Below are 20,388 nucleotides of genomic sequence, written 5' to 3'. Positions count from 1 at the left end.
GTTTGATTGTTGTGTGATAATAAGTTACTGAAGCGCAGCAGAAACACTGAGAAATGTGGCCTTCCTCTCCTTTCCCCGATAATAAACAGCACCCCAGTGGTTTTACAGTATTGTAACTGCAGTAGCCATCCTGTAGAGAGGAATGAATTTCAAGTTATTTTTGAAAAACAGTATGTTTGACTGTGGGTGTGTCTTTGCAACAGGTTGCGAGGTGTGGCATCCTGTGTGTAAACAAGCAGCTCGATTGGAGAAGAAACTCAGAGTGAGTATTTTTTTATTTTTATAATAAAATAAATGATTGAACTTTTATTTAACTAGGTAAGTCAGTTAAGAACAAATTTGTATTTAAAATGACGGCCTACACCGGATGACGCTGGGCCAATTGTGCACGGCCCTATGGGACTCCCAATCACGGCCGGTTGTGATACAGCCTGGATTCGAACTGTAGTGACGCGTCCTGCACTGAGATGCAGTGCTATTGCATTTCCTAGACTGTTACAACACCTTGACCTGGTCAACCATAGAGCTCCACCGGTACTACACTACTATGTCCTCCTAGAAACTCCCTCTTCTTCCTGTTGTTGTGTGTTGAAGTATTGGAGTGATAGATAGATTGATAGAGCAGAGTCGCTGTAGGGAGAGGATCTGAGGTAATGCTGGGGTGTTGTTGATCCAAGTTATCCTCTGTCAGTGTTTTGTCTCCCTTAGCCGAAGTCTGACCTCTGCAGGCTCACTCTGACACGTGTGTGTGTGTGTGTGTGTGTGTGTGTGTGTGTGTGTGTGTGTGTGTGTGTGTGGGGGGGGGGGGGGGGGGGGGGGCGCGTGCGTGCGTGCCTTTGCGTGTGTGCGTGTTCCCACAGTTCAGACGTACCTCGGAGGCCTCCGTATCTCCCCCTGGGTCCAGCATCGGCTCCCCGAGCCGCATCATCTGTGTGAGTAGTCTGTCGCCAAGGCATCGCCATGGTTATTTGATTACACGTACGCCTGCTGTTGGCTGCCAGCCTGTCTTAGAGGCAGAGCCCTCTTTACAGGATCTGAGCCAGCTGTCATTCACATGGGTCGACAGACCACCATGTGCAGTTGTCTGTGGCTTCAGGTGATTCAATGTGTTTTTGGGGGGAAAACACTGTTTGTTATATCCCGTGTGTTATTGATGTATGTTAAAGGAGGTCACATCATTTCTCCATTGTTGACTGTTGCTCTGTGAAGTTGACATTCCGGAAGGTATACTTATGCCAGCAGAGTATGTATCATTCCGGAAGGTATACTTATGCCAGCAGAGTATGTATCATTCCGGAAGGTATACTTATGCCAGCAGAGTATGTATCATTCCGGAAGGTATACTTATGCCAGCAGAGTATGTATCATTCCGGAAGGTATACTTATGCCAGCAGAGTATGTATCATTCCGGAAGGTATACTTATGCCAGCAGAGTATGTATCATTCCGGAAGGTATACTTATGCCAGCAGAGTATGTATCATTCCGGAAGGTATACTTATGCCAGCAGAGTATGTATCATTCCGGAAGGTATACTTATGCCAGCAGAGTATGTGAGCGGAGTTGAGCTGTAGGAAATTCCGCTCATCGCTCATGGAGCCGTGCTTGCGCTTCACGTCCTTTCCAACAGCTCCATTAAAAACCTCTCTGCGCTTCACAGAAAAAAAAGCTACCGCTCCAAAATTCGCTCCATCAATTAAAGTCACAATTTAACCAACACCAAACTATTTTTCTTGACTACCTAGACCTACCCTTTGGTTTTGAAGCATTGTAAACATGAAAAGGTGAATGTAAGAAGCGCTCATCATTTCAAATAGGCTACATGTCATATTAAACAGCATATATAGGTCAGGAGCCAGACAGGAAGCCAGACAGGAAGCCAGACAGGAAGCCAGACAGGAAGCCAGACAGGAAGCCAGACAGGAAGCCAGACAGGGAGCCAGACAGGGAGCCAGACAGGGAGCCAGACAGGGAGCCAGACAGGGAACCTAAGAAGGAACGAAAATGAATTCTTTAGGCTATATTATTTCAATTATTATCAAGGCTATAGCCTACAAATAAATCCATTGTGAAGCATTTATGAGTGACACACAATAGGCTGGTAGTGACATCAAGAGCTCAACATTTAAATCAAATCAAATCAAATGTTATTTGTCACATCTGCTAAATACAACAGGTGCAGCCCTTATCGTGAAATTATTACTTACAAGCTCTTAATAACCAACAATGCAGTTCAAGAAATAGAGGTAAGAAAAAATTAATAAAAATAAACTAAAGTAAAAAAATAAAATTAAAAGTAGCACAATAAAATAACAATAACGAGGCTATATACAGGGGGTACCGGTACCAAGTCAATGTGCAGGGGGTACAGGTTAGTCGAGGTCATTTGTACATGTAGGTAAGGGTAAAGTGACTATGCATAGATAATAAACAGCGAGTAGCAGCAGTGTAAAAACAAAGGGGGATAGGGGGCGGTGTCAATGTAAATTGTCCGGGTGACCATTTGATTACGGTAATTGTTCAGCAGTCTTATGGCTTGGGGGTAGAAGCTGTTAAGGAGCCTTTTGGTCCTAGACATGGTGCTCCGGTACCGCTTGCCGTGCAGTAGCAGAGAGAACAGTCTATGACTTGGGTGACTGTAGTCTTTGACCATTTTTTGGGCCTTCCTCTGACACCGCCTGGTATAGAGGTCCTGGATGGCTGGAAGCTTGGCCCCAGTGATGTACTGGAACGTACGCACTACCCTATGTAGCGCCTTAAGGTTGGATGCTGAGCAGTTGCCATACCAGGCGGTGAAGCAACCGGTCAGGATGCTCTCGTTGGTGCAGCTGTAGAACTTTTTGAGGATCTGGGGAAATATGCCAAATCTTTTCAGTCTCTTGAGGGGGAAAAGGTGTTGTCGTGCCCTCTTCATGACTGTCTTGGTGTGTTTGGACCATGTTGGTGATGTTGACACCAGGGAGCTTGAAACTCTCTACCAGCTCCACTACAGCCCCTGTCGATGTGAATGGGGGCGTGTTCGACCCTCCTTTTCCTGTAGTCCACGATCAGCTCCTTTGTCATTAAGGGAGAGGTTGTTGTCCTGGCACCACACTGCCAGGTCTTTGACCTCCTCTCTATAGGCTGTCTCATCATTTTGTTGTGTCGTCAGCAAACTTAATGATGGTGTTGGAGTCATGCCTGGCCATACAGTTGTGGGTGAACAGGGAGTACAGGAGGTGCACTAAGCACGCACCACAGAGGGGCCCCAGTGTTGAGGATCAGCGTGGCGGATGTGTCGTTACCTACCCTTACCACCTGGGGGCGGCCCGTCAGGAAGTCCAGGATCCAGTTGCAGAGGGAGATGTTTAGTCCCAGGGTCCTTAGCTTATTGATGAGCTTTGAGGGAACTATGGTGTTGAACGCTGAGCTGTAGTCAATGAATGACTTTCTCACATAGGTGTTCCTTTTGTCCAGGTGAGAAAGGGCAGTGTGGAGTGCGGTTGAGATTGCATCATCTGTGGATCTGTATTCGAATTGGAATGGGTCCAGTGTTTCTGGGATGATGGTGTTGATGTGAGCCATGACCAGTCGTTCAAAGCACTTCATGGCAACCAAAGTGAGTGCTACGGGGCTGTAGTCATTTAGGCAGGTTACCTTCGCTTTCTTGGGCACAGGGACTATGGTGGTCTGCTTGAAATGTGTTATAGCAAATAGACACACACCCCTACCCCTACCTCTTACCAGACGAAGTAGCTGTTCTGTCTTACCAATGCAATGAAAACCCAGCCAGCTCTATATTATCCGCGTCGTCTTTCAGCCACGACTCTGTGAAACGTAAGATATTACAGTTTTTAATGTCCCATTTGTAGGATAGTTTTGAACGGAGCTCAACCAGTTTATTCTCCAGTGATTGCACATTGGACAATAGAACGGATGGTGGAGGCGGTTTTACCCACTCGCCGACGAATTCTCACAAGGCGCTCCGACCTCCGCCCCTCGTATCTCTGTATTTTCTTCACGTTTAATGACAGGGATTTGGGCCTGGTCTCGGGGAAGCAGTATATCCTTCGCGTCGGACTCATTAAAGAAAAAATCTTCATCCAGTTCGGGGTGAGGAATCTCTCTTGCTCTTGGTCGTCATCTTTGTAAGTCACCTTGATTTAGTACCTGTGTGTTTTATCAGTTTCTTTATGATAATATTTAGTGAACTCCATGACAGTATCTAATGCAAGGGGTTATAGCAGTACGCAAGTAGACTACAGATGCATGCTGGGCCGGGCATGCCCTGAGCTTGTGAAATGAGCACTACTGGAGCGAAATTGGAATCTATGAGAAGGTCGATGCTTCAGCCTTTGGGAATCTCGCTTCGCGTTCCAGTCAAATTGGGAATGCTCCCCTCCAGCCCCGCCCCTCGCTCCGCTCCAGCTCCGCCCCTCGTTCCGCTCTGCTCAAATACTCTGTATGCCACTAAAGAGGAAAACTGCCATGGTAAACAACTTGTTCAGATATTATGCTGTTGTTGAGTGTGGTTTGGACCAAAGTCCTGGGAGAGCTGTGGCCACTCTCCAGCGATCTCTCTTCCATAGGGTTTGGCTTTGTTTGTTTCTGGGATGTCTCTGTGGTCAGTGTGTGTGGGTGTGTGTTTTCTCTGTCTTACCCAGGGTGCCATCAGCAGCTTGCAGCTGACCCTGATCCGGTCTCCCCTCCGGATCTCTGTCTGTCAACGCAAGCTTCGTCCTGTCTGTCTGTCTGTCTGTCTGTCTGTCTTACACCTGCTTCTCCATGTTCTGTCTCGTTCTGTGTCCTCTCTACAGGCCAAAGTGGAAAACGAGGTCCTAAGTTACAAAGATCTGGCCGCACTGCCTAAGATTAAAACTATTTGTGACGTGCAGCGGCCCGATCTCATTCCCTGTGAGTCTTATCACAGATACTCCTCTGATGACAGACTAGAACGCTACAGCTATGGGGAGGTACTGATACGCTAGTGCTACTCTAGTTGACCTCTGTGTGTGTGCTTATGTACGTGTGTGTGCGTGATGCCTACTGCCCTGTGCCCCTGTGCCCTCTTCTCTCTGTGTCCTCCTCTCCCTGTGTCCTCCTCTCCCTGTGTCCTCCTCTTTCTGTGTCCTCCTCTTTCTGTGCTCCTGTGCCTTCTTCTCTCTGTGTCCTCCTCTCTCTGTGTCCTCCTCTCCCTGTGTCCTCCTCTTTCTGTGCCCCTGTGCCTGCTGTCTCTGTGTCTCCCTGTTGCTCCCTCCCCCAGCTTCCCTCTTTAGCCCCTGTGTGTGTGTGTGGTTGTAGCGTGGTCACAAAACCATGTTAAAACATCACTACATCCTCGTGAGCCTCCTGCTTTGGCCACAGATTTGAATTGATCAGACTGAGAGAGACACTCGCTGAACAATGTCAATTACACGCTTCATACTTTCGCGCCGTGGCCTTTGTAACTGAATGTACTATTTATTGAGATTATTTTACATTGGTAAACCAAAGCCGCAAACAAAATGGATTCTTCATGTTTACTGTGAGGGTTTCTATGTACTATGTAACCCTGTTAAAAATGGCATTGCAAAAAGGACTTTAAGTCATATTAATCATGGTTTAGTAAGCTCACGGATACCATTTGATCTATCCCATGTTTGGCTCTGAATAGCATTCTGCTAAGTCATTCTGGAGAGCATGGTGCTATTGACTGACTGATTCCACTGCTCTCTCTTCACTCCTCTCCTGTCCTCTACGGTCTCTGGGAACTCTCTCTCCAAACTCTCAGGTAATTACATTCCATGCACTACTGCACTGAATCACTTGACAGGGAGGGGATGGCTGAACGGGAATGAGAGGGTGTATGTGGGATATACTGTTGGGTCCATGTGATGACGGTAGCCGTGGAAGAGGCACAGAGCTCTCAACTGACTTGATTAAATAACTATTAGATGAAAGAATGTACACAAGTAAACAATGTGGTGTTAGCAAGGGTGACAGACAGACAGACAGACAGACAGACAGACAGACAGACAGACAGACAGACAGACTGAGCCCTGCAGACAGACAGATAGACTCAGCCCTGCAGACAGACAGACAGACAGACTGAGCCCTGCAGACAGACAGACTGAGCCCTGCAGACAGACAGACAGACAGACTGAGCCCTGCAGACAGACAGACAAACACTGACCTGTGACTGCTGTGCTTCCCAGGACGTCTATGACAGGGTGGAGCTGAGACAAAGGCGCTCCTCCAGCCCAGGCTTCAATGACTCTCCCACCTACAGCCGCCAGGGCATGTCTCCCACCGTGTCCACTTCCTGCTCCCCACAGCACCGCTTCCGCCCCGGTGAGTGTCTCTCAATGGAACATGACCGCGTCACTCTGCGTTACACATGGGCACGAGAAACTCCTCCTTGAAAAGAAATGTTGGAGATGAAATACCATCAATCATTTTGCCTTCAAATGTCAACAAGAAAACAATACTAGACCGATACTGAGTTTGATCATGAAAACAATACTAGACCGATACTGAGTTTGATAATGAAAACAATACTAGACCGATACTGAGTTTGATCATGAAAACAATACTAGACCGATACTGAGTTTGATCATGAAAACAATACTAGACCGATACTGAGTTTGATCATGTTGGAAGGCGTCGGGAGTGATTTATCCCTATGCCCTGTGTGTACATCCTATGGAACAACATTAGTTCCTATAGGTGACTGGAACAACATTAGTTCCTATAGGTGACTGGAACAACATTAGTTTCTGTAGGTGACTGGAACAACATTAGTGCCTATATGTGACTGGAACAACATTAGTGCCTATATGTGACTGGAACAACATTAGTTCCTATAGGTGACTGGAACAACATTAGTTCCTATAGGTGACTGGAACAACATTAGTTCCAATATGTGACTGGAACAACATTAGTTCCTATATGTGACTGGAACAACATTAGTTCCTATATGTGACTGGAACAACATTAGTTCCAATATGTGACTGGAACAACATTAGTTCCTATATGTGACTGGAACAACATTAGTTCCTATATGTGACTGGAACAACATTAGTTCCAATATGTAACTGGAACAACATTAGTTCCTATATGTGACTGGAACAACATTAGCTCCACGTTAACACACTCAGGCTTGGGAGCCACTCATGCACCCACATTACCATCCCCTACAGTACTGCCAAACAGTCACACCCCTGCCTCCTCTTCTCCAGACTTAGAGTCTGATAATACTGTAGTACCTGAAGTATATGTGGTGGTGATGTTAGTAAATGTGGTGATGATGGTAGTGAATGTGGTGATGGTGAATGTGATAGTGGTGATGGTGAATGTGATAGTGGTGATGGTGGTGAATGTGATGGTGGTGGTAGTGATGTTGGTGGTGGTGATAGTAGTGGTGGTGTTGATGGTGGTGGTAGTGATGATGGTGGTGATGCTGGTGGTGGTGGTGGTGGTGGTGATGGTAGTAGTGATGGTGGAGTTTTTCCTAGCCACCGTGCTTCTACACCTGCATTGCTTGCTGTTTGGGGTTTTAGGCTGGGTTTCTGTACAGCACTTTGAGATATCAGCTGATGTACGAAGGGCTATATAAATACATTTGATTTGATTTGATTTAGTGATGGTGGTGTTGGTGGTTGATGTTGGTGGTGATGGTAGTGGTAGTGGTGATGGTAGTGATGGTGGTGATGGTAGTGGTGGTGGTAGTGGTGATGGTAGTGATGGTGGTGATGGTAGTGATGGTGGTGATGGTGGTGGTAGTGATGATGGTGGTGATGCTGGTGGTGGTGGTGGTGGTGGTGATGGTAGTAGTGATGGTGGAGTTTTTCCTAGCCACCGTGCTTCTACACCTGCATTGCTTGCTGTTTGGGGTTTTAGGCTGGGTTTCTGTACAGCACTTTGAGATATCAGCTGATGTACGAAGGGCTATATAAATACATTTGATTTGATTTGATTTAGTGATGGTGGTGTTGGTGGTTGATGTTGGTGGTGATGGTAGTGGTAGTGGTGATGGTAGTGATGGTGGTGATGGTAGTGGTGGTGGTAGTGGTGATGGTAGTGATGGTGGTGATGGTAGTGATGGTGGTGATGGTAGTGATGGTGGTGGTAGTGATGTTGGTGGTGATGGTAATGGTGAATGTGGTGGTGGTGGTAGTGGTGATGGTAATGGTGATGGGGGTAGTGTTGGTAGTGATGCTGGTGGTGATGGTAATGGTGGTGGTGGTGTTGGTGGTGATGGTAGTGATGGTGGTGGTGATGGTAGTGATGGTGGTGGTATACTGCAGGGGATTGCTCTTCCCCCCATTCTCTCATGCTATAACATCCATCCCTCTCTCATTGTCTAATAGCAGGTCATTAACCCCAATTCATATAACATGTAGATTACTATCATGGCAGACTTGGCAGTTGTTTTATGATGTTGTTTCCTCTGCAGTAAGGCATAGGACATCTTTAATTCCAGAAACTAAATGTCTTCCATCTCTGACTGGCTGGCTCTCTGTGAGCGTGGGCTTGGCTGAGGTTTGGCTGTGGAATGGGAATGGGGTGGGTCTGGTTAAGGGGCGGTGCCAAGCCTTGGCTCATGCTCTGGTTTCTGTCACTGTCATTATTCTTGGACTGACTGTCTGCAGGCACTGAGAGTGGCAGGAGCTCTCTCTCTTACAGTCAGCTTGACACCAGGACCAGCATGTCCACCACCCACCAAGCCCCCAAGCATTTCCATGTGCCAGGTAGGCCTCTGGTTTTCCTGTCCTTAACCCCCATCCTCCTACCCATCCTCCTCCTCCTCCCCCTCCCCATCCTCCCCATCCTCTTCCTCCTCCTCCCCATCCTCCTGCCCCTGATCCTCCTCCTTACCAACCTCCTCCTCCCCTTCCTCTTCCTCCCCATCATCTTCCTCCTCCTCCCCATCCTCTTCCTCTTCCTCCCATCCTCTTCCTCCTACTCCCCATCCTCCTCCTCCTTGTCCTCTTTCTCCTCCTCCTTCCCATCCTCTTCCTCCTCCTCCCCATCCTCTTCCTCCTCCTCCCCATCCTCCCCATCCTCTTCCTCCCTATCCTCCTCCTCGTTCTCTTGTCCTCAACTGAAGTCCGACCTAAAAGGTTTTCGAAGGTCCCAATGTGGGGACATCTTACACCCTACTAACTGCATGTAGTCAGCCTGCCACTGACTGGCTGTGTGTAGTACCATGTCTCTCTGCATCGCTTGCCTCCTTCACGATGACACCCTCACCCCATCCATCATTGCCATTATGCAGACGTCATCACTGGTTGTGTGTCTTTGTTACCCTGCCGTCATCTGTCACTAGCTCTTCCTCTTCTATTCTCTGTGCTGAGTGTCTATTGTAACCAGATGCTGTGTCCGTTGTCCCCTCTCCATCTGATGTTTTGTTTCATTTGCCTTTATAAACTGGGTGGTTCAAGCCCTGAATGCTGATTGGCTGACAGCCGTTGGTATATCAGACCGTATACCACGGGTATGACAGAACATGTATTTTTACTGCTCTAATTACGTTGGTAACCAGTTTATAATAGTGAAACAGCACGTCGGGGGTCCGCGTTGCGTCGTGCCTAAGAACAGCCCAGAACCGTGGTAGATTGGCCATGTACCACAGCCCCTCGCGCCTCAATGCTTAAATATACTGTACATGCACAGCAGAACCCCTTATACGCCATCTGTTGTATTGATGGTGTCACTTTAATCAGCCATTAGAGTCCAGACCAGGATGGCAGGAGATTGGCAAAATGGGTTATTTATTTTATATACAGGATACAGTCTTACAGTACACATTACACAACACAACACATTGTAACACAATACAACACAGTGCAACACTATACAACACATTACAACACAATACAACACAATACAACACTATACAACACTATACAACACATTGTAACACAATACAACACAGTGCAACACTATACAACACATTACAACACAATACAACACTATACAACACTATACAACACATTGTAACACAATACAACACAGTGCAACACAATACAACACAATACAACACAATACAACACTATACAACACTATACAACACAGTGCAACACTATACAACACAACACAATACAACACAATACAACACTATACAACACATTACAACACAATACAACACAATACAACACAGTGCAACACAATACAACACATTGTAACACAATACAACACTATACAACACTATACAACACAGTGCAACACTATACAACACAACACAATACAACACAATACAACACTATACAACACATTACAACACAATACAACACAATACAACACAACACAATACAACACAATACAACACTATACAACACTATACAACACATTGTAACACAATACAACACAGTGCAACACAATACAACACAATACAACACAATACAACACAATACAACACAATACAACACTATACAACACTATACAACACTATACAACACAGTGCAACACATTACAACACAATACAACACAGTACAACACTATACAACACTATACAACACATTACAACACAATACAACACAGTGCAACACAATACAACACAGTGCAACACTATACAACACAACACAATACAACACTATACAACACTATACAACACAATACAACACAATACAACACAGTGCAACACTATACAACACAACACAATACAACACAATACAACACAACACAATACAACACAACACAATACAACACAGTGCAACACAATACAACACAATACAACACAATACAACACTATACAACACAATACAACACAATACAACACTATACAACACAATACAACACAATACAACACAATACAACACTATACAACACTATACAACACAATACAACACTATACAACACAATACAACACAATACAACACTATACAACACTATACAACACAATACAACACAATACAACACTATACAACACAACACAACACTATACAACACTATACAACACAATACAACACAATACAACACTATACAACACAGTGCAACACAATACAACACAATACAACACTATACAACACAATACAACACAATACAACACTATACAACACAATACAACACAACACTATACAACACTATACAACACAATACAACACAATACAACACTATACAACACAGTGCAACACAATACAACACAATACAACACTATACAACACAATACAACACTATACAACACAATACAACACAATACAACACAATACAACACAACTTCTAACAACGTTAGTACTTTCCTCTTCTATCATGTACTCTCCATCTCGGTGGATCTAAAAGATTGACCTTTCCCCTCCCTACTCTTCTTCTTACCTTTTCTCTTTTCAATGTTTCATCTCCTCTCTCTCTCATTGTGTGTCCTCAGCCACAGGGGATCTCAACATCTCCAGGAAACCTCCCATCTATAAGCGACATGGTATATGTGTCGGGCTGCCTGCCCTGAGGCATTGTCTGTGATGTGATTTAGCTGTGATTGATGTGTTTGTTGTGTGTGTGTCCCAACAGAACCACACAGTTGAATGTATCAACCTCTTACAACAATGATCAAGCTAAAAGATGAACCACCGTCAATTATAGCTACCTCATTGGAAGTATACCATGTCTCAGAGGATGAGGAGCTATTGGTAATATTTAATCTTCCGTAAAAAAAATGGTGGTGTAAATCCAATATATTTTATGTTTAATGTGATGTTGTTGTAACGATGTGCGCTGAGAGTCGGGAAGCAAGTTCAGGGAGTGTTTTAATAAATAAACATAACACAAAATAAGAAACAAGAACAACACACAGGGACAGAAACAATGACGCCTGGGGAAGGAACCAAAGGGACTGATATATATATATATATACACAGTATATCACAAATGTGAGTACATCCCTCACATTTTTGTAAATATTTGAGTATATCTTTTCATGTGACAACACTGAAGAAATGACACTTTGCTACAATGTAAAGTAGTGAGTGTACAGCTTGTATTACAGTGTAAATTTGCTGTCCCCTCAAAATAACTCAACACACAGCCATTAATATCTAAACCGCTGGCAACAAAAGTGAGTACACCCCTAAGTGAAAATGTCCAAATTGGGCCCAAAGTGTCAATATTTTGTGTGGCCACCATCATTTTCCAGCACTGCCTTAACCCTCTTGGGCATGGAGTTCACCAGAGCTTCACAGGTTGCCACTGGAGTCCTCTTCCACTCCTCCATGACGACATCACGGAGCTGGTGGATGTTAGAGACCTTGCACTCCTCCACCTTCCGTTTGAGGATGCCCCACAGATGCTCAATAGGGTTTAGGTCTGGAGACATGCTTGGCCAGTCCATCACCTTTACCCTCAGCTTCTTTAGCAAGGCATTGGCTGTCTTGGAGGTGTGTTTGGGGTCGCTATCATGTTGGAATATTTTCACCAGCGATAAAGACAACACACTGAGCGTAAATATATATATTGATTGAAATTGTTCCCGAATGAGTGAGCGTTCATGTGCAAAGGATTAGCATTTCAATTGTTATAATTATCACTCTGTAGTGACTTCTTAGTCGACCCCCACTTCCCCTTTTGTCTAACAAGCCGCCATGAAGGTTCAGCCCACTAGGGCACATTCTCCTATCATGTTTGTTTATGCATTTCTGTGAATTACTTAGTTAGTAATAAATAAATGATTTAAGACAATTGATGTATGGATGACTCATAGTGAAGACTGGGTTCGTGCAGATAACCAACAATTTACGACGTTTGGAATGAGACTAACGTGAGGTACAGTAAATAATTCATTAATTCGAACACTAATTGATCAGATAAAATATCTGTAAAGTTATTTTAGGAAATGATAACTTTGTAATCTGAATATTTTTCCTTGGTGCCCCGACTTCCTAGTTAATTAGTTACGTGATTAATCAGTTGATCGCGTAATAACTAATTACAGAGAATCTTTGATAAAAACTATCAGTCTTCAGTTAATGATAGTAAAGACACAACACTGCCCTGCAGCCCAGTCTCCGAAGGGAGGGGATCATGCTCTGCTTCAGTATGTCACAGTACATGTTGGCATTCATGGTTCCCTCAATGAACTGTAGCTCCCCAGTGCCGGCAGCACTCATGCAGCCCCAGACCATGACACTCCCACCACCATGCTTGACTGTAGGCAAGACACACTTGTCTTTGTACTCCTCACCTGGTTGCCGCCACACACGCTTGACACCATCTGAACCAAATAAGTTTACCTTGGTCTCATCAGACCACGGGACATGGTTCCAGTAATCCATGTCCTTAGTCTGCTTGTCTTCAGCAAACTGTTTGCGGGCTTTCTTGTGCATCATCTTTGGAAGAGGCTTCCTTCTGGGACGACAGCCATGCAGACCAATTTGATGCAGTGTACGGCGTATGGTCTGAGCACTGACAGGCTGACCCCCCACCCCTTCAACCTCTGCAGCAATGCTGGCAGCACTCATACGTCTATTTCCCAAAGACAACCTCTGGATATGACGCTGAGCACGTGCACTCAACTTCTTTGGTCGACCATGGCGAGGCCTGTTCTGAGTGGAACTTGTCCAGTTAAACCGCTGCATGGTCTTGGCCTATCGTGCTCCAGCTCAGTTTCAGGGTCTTGGCAATCTTCTTATAGCCCAGGCCATCTTTATGTAGAGCAACAATTCTTTTTTTCAGATCCTCAGAGAGTTCTTTGCCATGAGGTGTCATGTTGAACTTCCAGTGACCAGTCAGTATGAGGGAGTGTGAGAGAGATGACACCAAATTTAACACACCTGCTCCCCATTCACACCTGAGACCTTGTAACACTAACGAGTTTGTAACTCACTAACGATGGTGACAGGTGTGCTCCATAACGAGCAGCCTGGTGACCTAGAAGCCGGAGGGGGAGAACACGTGACAGTTGTTTTACCTCTCGACTTCAGAGATAGGTCAACTAGTTGTTTTACCTCTCGACTTCAGAGATAGGTCAACTAGTTGTTTTACCTCTCGACTTCAGAGATAGGTCAACTAGTTGTTTTACCTCTAGACTTCAGAGATGGTCAACTAGTTGTTTTATCCTCTAGACTTCAGAGATAGGTCAACTAGTTGTTTTACCTCTCGACTTCAGAGATAGGTCAACTAGTTGTTTTACCTCTCGACTTCAGAGATAGGTCAACTAGTTGTTTTATCCTCTAGACTTCAGAGATAGGTCAACTAGTTGTTTTATCCTCTAGACTTCAGAGATAGGTCAACTAGTTGTTTTACCTTTAGACTTCAGAGATAGGTCAACTAGTTGTTTTACCTCTAGACTTCAGAGATAGGTCAACTAGTTGTTTTACCTCTCGACTTCAGAGATAGGTCAACTAGTTGTTTTACCTCTCGACTTCAGAGATAGGTCAACTAGTTGTTTTACCTCTCGACTTCAGAGATAGGTCAACTAGTTGTTTTACCTCTCGACTTCAGAGATAGGTCAACTAGTTGTTTTATCCTCTAGACTTCAGAGATAAGTCAACTAGTTGTTTTACCTCTCAACTTCAGAGATAGGTCAACTAGTTGTTTTACCTCTAGACTTCAGAGATAGGTCAACTAGTTGTTTTACCTCTAGACTTCAGAGATAGGTCAACTAGTTGTTTTACCTCTCGACTTCAGAGATAGGTCAACTAGTTGTTTTACCTTCTCGACTTCAGAGATAGGCCAACTAGTTGTTTTACCTCTCGACTTCAGAGATAGGTCAACTAGTTGTTTTACCTCTCGACTTCAAAGATAGGTCAACTAGTTGTTTTACCTCTAGACTTCAGAGATAGGTCAACTAGTTGTTTTATCCTCTAGACTTCAGAGATAGGTCAACTAGTTGTTTTACCTATAGACTTCAGAGATAGGTCAACTAGTTGTTTTATCCTCTAGACTTCAGAGATAGGTCAACTAGTTGTTTTACCTCTAGACTTCAGAGATAGGTCAACTAGTTGTTTTACCTCTAGACTTCAGAGATAGGTCAACTAGTTGTTTTACCTCTCGACTTCAGAGATAGGTCAACTAGTTGTTTTACCTCTCGACTTCAGAGATAGGTCAACTAGTTGTTTTACCTCTCGACTTCAGAGATAGGTCAACTAGTTGTTTTACCTCTAGACTTCAGAGATAGGTCAACTAGTTGTTTTATCCTCTAGACTTCAGAGATAGGTCAACTAGTTGTTTTATCCTCTAGACTTCAGAGATAGGTCAACTAGTTGTTTTACTTCTCGACTTCAGAGATAGGTCAACTAGTTGTTTTACCTTCTCGACTTCAGAGATAGGTCAACTAGTTGTTTTACTTCTAGACTTCAGAGATAGGTCAACTAGTTGTTTTACCTTCTCGACTTCAGAGATAGGTCAACTAGTTGTTTTACCTCTCGACTTCAGAGATAGGTCAACTAGTTGTTTTACCTCTCGACTTCAGAGATAGGTCAACTAGTTGTTTTACCTTCTCGACTTCAGAGATAGTTCAACTAGTTGTTTTACCTCTAGACTTCAGAGATAGGTCAACTAGTTGTTTTACCTCTAGACTTCAGAGATAGGTCAACTAGTTGTTTTACCTCTCGACTTCAGAGATATGTCAACTAGTTGTTTTACCTCTCGACTTCAGAGATAGGTCAACTAGTTGTTTTACCTTCTCGACTTCAAAGATAGGTCAACTAGTTGTTTTACCTCTAGACTTCAGAGATAGGTCAACTAGTTGTTTTACCTCTAGACTTCAGAGATAGGTCAACTAGTTGTTTTACCTTCTCGACTTCAGAGATAGGTCAACTAGTTGTTTTACCTCTAGACTTCAGAGATAGGTCAACTAGTTGTTTTACCTCTAGACTTCAGAGATAGGTCAACTAGTTGTTTTACCTCTCGACTTCAGAGATAGGTCAACTAGTTGTTTTTACCTCTAGACTTCAGAGATAGGTCAACTAGTTGTTTTACCTCTCGACTTCAGAGATAGGTCAACTAGTTGTTTTACCTCTCGACTTCAGAGATAGGTCAACTAGTTGTTTTACCTTCTCGACTTCAGAGATAGGTCAACTAGTTGTTTTACCTCTAGACTTCAGAGATCGGTCAACTAGTTGCTTTACCTCTAGACTTCAGAGATAGGTCAACTAGTTGTTTTACCTTCTCGACTTCAGAGATAGGTCAACTAGTTGTTTTACCTCTAGACTTCAGAGATAGGTCAACTAGTTGTTTTACCTCTCGACTTCAGAGATAGGTCAACTAGTTGTTTTACCTTCTCGACTTCAGAGATAGGTCAACTAGTTGTTTTACCTCTAGACTTCAGAGATAGGTCAACTAGTTGTTTTACCTCTAGACTTCAGAGATAGGTCAACTAGTTGTTTTACCTCTAGACTTCAGAGATAGGTCAACTAGTTGTTTTATCCTCTACACTTCAGAGATAGGTCAACTAGTTGTTTTATCCTCTAGACTTCAGAGATAGGTCAACTAGTTGTTTTACCTTCTCGACTTCAGAGATAGGTCAACTAGTTGTTTTACCTCTAGACTTCAGAGATAGGTCAACTAGTTGTTTTACCTTCTCGACTTCAGAGATAGGTCAACTAGTTGTTTTACCTTCTCGACTTCAGAGATAGGTCAACTAGTTGTTTTACTTCTAGACTTCAGAGATAGGTCAACTAGTTGTTTTACCTTCTCGACTTCAGAGATAGGTCAACTAGTTGTTTTACCTCTCGACTTCAGAGATAGGTCAACTAGTTGTTTTACCTCTCGACTTCAGAGATAGGTCAACTAGTTGTTTTACCTTCTCGACTTCAGAGATAGGTCAACTAGTTGTTTTACCTCTAGACTTCAGAGATAGGTCAACTAGTTGTTTTACCTCTCGACTTCAGAGATAGGTCAACTAGTTTTTTTACCTCTCGACTTCAGAGATAGGTCAACTAGTTGTTTTACCTCTCGACTTCAGAGATAGGTCAACTAGTTGTTTTACCTTCTCGACTTCAGAGATAGGTCAACTAGTTGTTTTACCTCTAGACTTCAGAGATAGGTCAACTAGTTGTTTTACCTCTAGACTTCAGAGATAGGTCAACTAGTTGTTTTACCTCTCGACTTCAGAGATAGGTCAACTAGTTGTTTTACCTCTCGACTTCAGAGATAGGTCAACTAGTTGTTTTACCTCTCGACTTCAGAGATAGGTCAACTAGTTGTTTTACCTCTCGACTTCAGAGATAGGTCAACTAGTTGTTTTTACCTCTAGACTTCAGAGATAGGTCAACTAGTTGTTTTACCTCTCGACTTCAGAGATAGGTCAACTAGTTGTTTTACCTCTCGACTTCAGAGATAGGTCAACTAGTTGTTTTACCTTCTCGACTTCAGAGATAGGTCAACTAGTTGTTTTACCTCTAGACTTCAGAGATAGGTCAACTAGTTGTTTTACCTCTAGACTTCAGAGATAGGTCAACTAGTTGTTTTACCTTCTCGACTTCAGAGATAGGTCAACTAGTTGTTTTACCTCTAGACTTCAGAGATAGGTCAACTAGTTGTTTTACCTCTAGACTTCAGAGATAGGTCAACTAGTTGTTTTACCTCTCGACTTCAGAGATAGGTCAACTAGTTGTTTTACCTTCTCGACTTCAGAGATAGGTCAACTTGTTGTTTTACTTCTAGACTTCAGAGATAGGTCAACTAGTTGTTTTACCTTCTCGACTTCAGAGATAGGTCAACTAGTTGTTTTACCTCTCGACTTCAGAGATAGGTCAACTAGTTGTTTTACCTCTCGACTTCAGAGATAGGTCAACTAGTTGTTTTACCTTCTCGACTTCAGAGATAGGTCAACTAGTTGTTTTACCTCTAGACTTCAGAGATAGGTCAACTAGTTGTTTTACCTCTCGACTTCAGAGATAGGTCAACTAGTTTTTTTACCTCTCGACTTCAGAGATAGGTCAACTAGTTGTTTTACCTCTCGACTTCAGAGATAGGTCAACTAGTTGTTTTACCTTCTCGACTTCAGAGATAGGTCAACTAGTTGTTTTACCTCTAGACTTCAGAGATAGGTCAACTAGTTGTTTTACCTTCTCGACTTCAGAGATAGGTCAACTAGTTGTTTTACCTTCTCGACTTCAGAGATAGGTCAACTTGTTGTTTTACTTCTAGACTTCAGAGATAGGTCAACTAGTTGTTTTACCTTCTCGACTTCAGAGATAGGTCAACTAGTTGTTTTACCTCTCGACTTCAGAGATAGGTCAACTAGTTGTTTTACCTCTCGACTTCAGAGATAGGTCAACTAGTTGTTTTACCTTCTCGACTTCAGAGATAGGTCAACTAGTTGTTTTACCTCTAGACTTCAGAGATAGGTCAACTAGTTGTTTTACCTCTCGACTTCAGAGATAGGTCAACTAGTTGTTTTACCTCTCGACTTCAGAGATAGGTCAACTAGTTGTTTTACCTCTCGACTTCAGAGATAGGTCAACTAGTTGTTTTACCTTCTCGACTTCAGAGATAGGTCAACTAGTTGTTTTACCTCTAGACTTCAGAGATAGGTCAACTAGTTGTTTTACCTCTCGACTTCAGAGATAGGTCAACTAGTTGTTTTACCTCTCGACTTCAGAGATAGGTCAACTAGTTGTTTTACCTCTCGACTTCAGAGATAGGTCAACTAGTTGTTTTACCTTCTCGACTTCAGAGATAGGTCAACTAGTTGTTTTACCTCTAGACTTCAGAGATAGGTCAACTAGTTGTTTTACCTCTAGACTTCAGAGATAGGTCAACTAGTGGTTTTACCTCTCGACTTCAGAGATAGGTCAACTAGTTTTTTTACCTCTCGACTTCAGAGATAGGTCAACTAGTTGTTTTACCTCTCGACTTCAGAGATAGGTCAACTAGTTGTTTTACCTCTCGACTTCAGAGATAGGTCAACTAGTTGTTTTTACCTCTAGACTTCAGAGATAGGTCAACTAGTTGTTTTACCTCTCGACTTCAGAGATAGGTCAACTAGTTGTTTTACCTCTCGACTTCAGAGATAGGTCAACTAGTTGTTTTACCTTCTCGACTTCAGAGATAGGTCAACTAGTTGTTTTACCTCTAGACTTCAGAGATAGGTCAACTAGTTGTTTTACCTCTAGACTTCAGAGATAGGTCAACTAGTTGTTTTACCTTCTCGACTTCAGAGATAGGTCAACTAGTTGTTTTACCTCTAGACTTCAGAGATAGGTCAACTAGTTGTTTTACCTCTAGACTTCAGAGATAGGTCAACTAGTTGTTTTACCTCTCGACTTCAGAGATAGGTCAACTAGTTGTTTTACCTTCTCGACTTCAGAGATAGGTCAACTAGTTGTTTTACTTCTAGACTTCAGAGATAGGTCAACTAGTTGTTTTACCTTCTCGACTTCAGAGATAGGTCAACTAGTTGTTTTACCTCTCGACTTCAGAGATAGGTCAACTAGTTGTTTTACCTCTAGACTTCAGAGATAGGTCAACTAGTTGTTTTACCTCTCGACTTCAGAGATAGGTCAACTAGTTGTTTTACCTCTCGACTTCAGAGATAGGTCAACTAGTTGTTTTACCTCTCGACTTCAGAGATAGGTCAACTAGTTGTTTTACCTCTCGACTTCAGAGATAGGTCAACTAGTTGTTTTACCTCTAGACTTCAGAGATAGGTCAACTAGTTGTTTTACCTCTCGACTTCAGAGATAGGTCAACTAGTTGTTTTACCTCTCGACTTCAGAGATAGGTCAACTAGTTGTTTTACCTCTCGACTTCAGAGATAGGTCAACTAGTTGTTTTACCTCTAGACTTCAGAGATAGGTCAACTAGTTGTTTTACCTCTAGACTTCAGAGATAGGTCAACTAGTTGTTTTACCTTCTCGACTTCAGAGATAGGTCAACTAGTTGTTTTACCTCTAGACTTCAGAGATAGGTCAACTAGTTGTTTTACCTCTAGACTTCAGAGATAGGTCAACTAGTTGTTTTACCTCTCGACTTCAGAGATAGGTCAACTAGTTGTTTTATCCTCTAGACTTCAGAGATAGGTCAACTAGTTGTTTTACCTCTCGACTTCAGAGATAGGTCAACTAGTTGTTTTACCTTCTCGACTTCAGAGATAGGTCAACTAGTTGTTTTACCTCTCGACTTCAGAGATAGGTCAACTAGTTGTTTTACCTCTCGACTTCAGAGATAGGTCAACTAGTTGTTTTACCTTCTCGACTTCAGAGATAGGTCAACTAGTTGTTTTACCTCTAGACTTCAGAGATAGGTCAACTAGTTGTTTTACCTCTCGACTTCAGAGATAGGTCAACTAGTTGTTTTACCTCTCGACTTCAGAGATAGGTCAACTAGTTGTTTTACCTCTCGACTTCAGAGATAGGTCAACTAGTTGTTTTACCTTCTCGACTTCAGAGATAGGTCAACTAGTTGTTTTACCTCTAGACTTCAGAGATAGGTCAACTAGTTGTTTTACCTCTAGACTTCAGAGATAGGTCAACTAGTTGTTTTACCTTCTCGACTTC

At 43.2% G+C, this 20,388-nt stretch overlaps 1 pseudogene; it reads left to right on the top strand.

Moving 5' to 3' along the window:
• Window positions 1-20,388, top strand: part of LOC139417992 (actin-binding LIM protein 3-like) — a 130,288-nt pseudogene that overhangs the window by 94,517 nt on the left and 15,383 nt on the right.

Source organism: Oncorhynchus clarkii, chromosome 10 (assembly GCF_045791955.1).
Source record: "Oncorhynchus clarkii lewisi isolate Uvic-CL-2024 chromosome 10, UVic_Ocla_1.0, whole genome shotgun sequence".
Taxonomy (NCBI): Eukaryota; Metazoa; Chordata; class Actinopteri; order Salmoniformes; family Salmonidae; genus Oncorhynchus; species Oncorhynchus clarkii.
The sequence above is the reverse complement of the archived record's forward strand: the minus strand, read 5'-3'. Positions and strand labels throughout refer to the sequence as shown.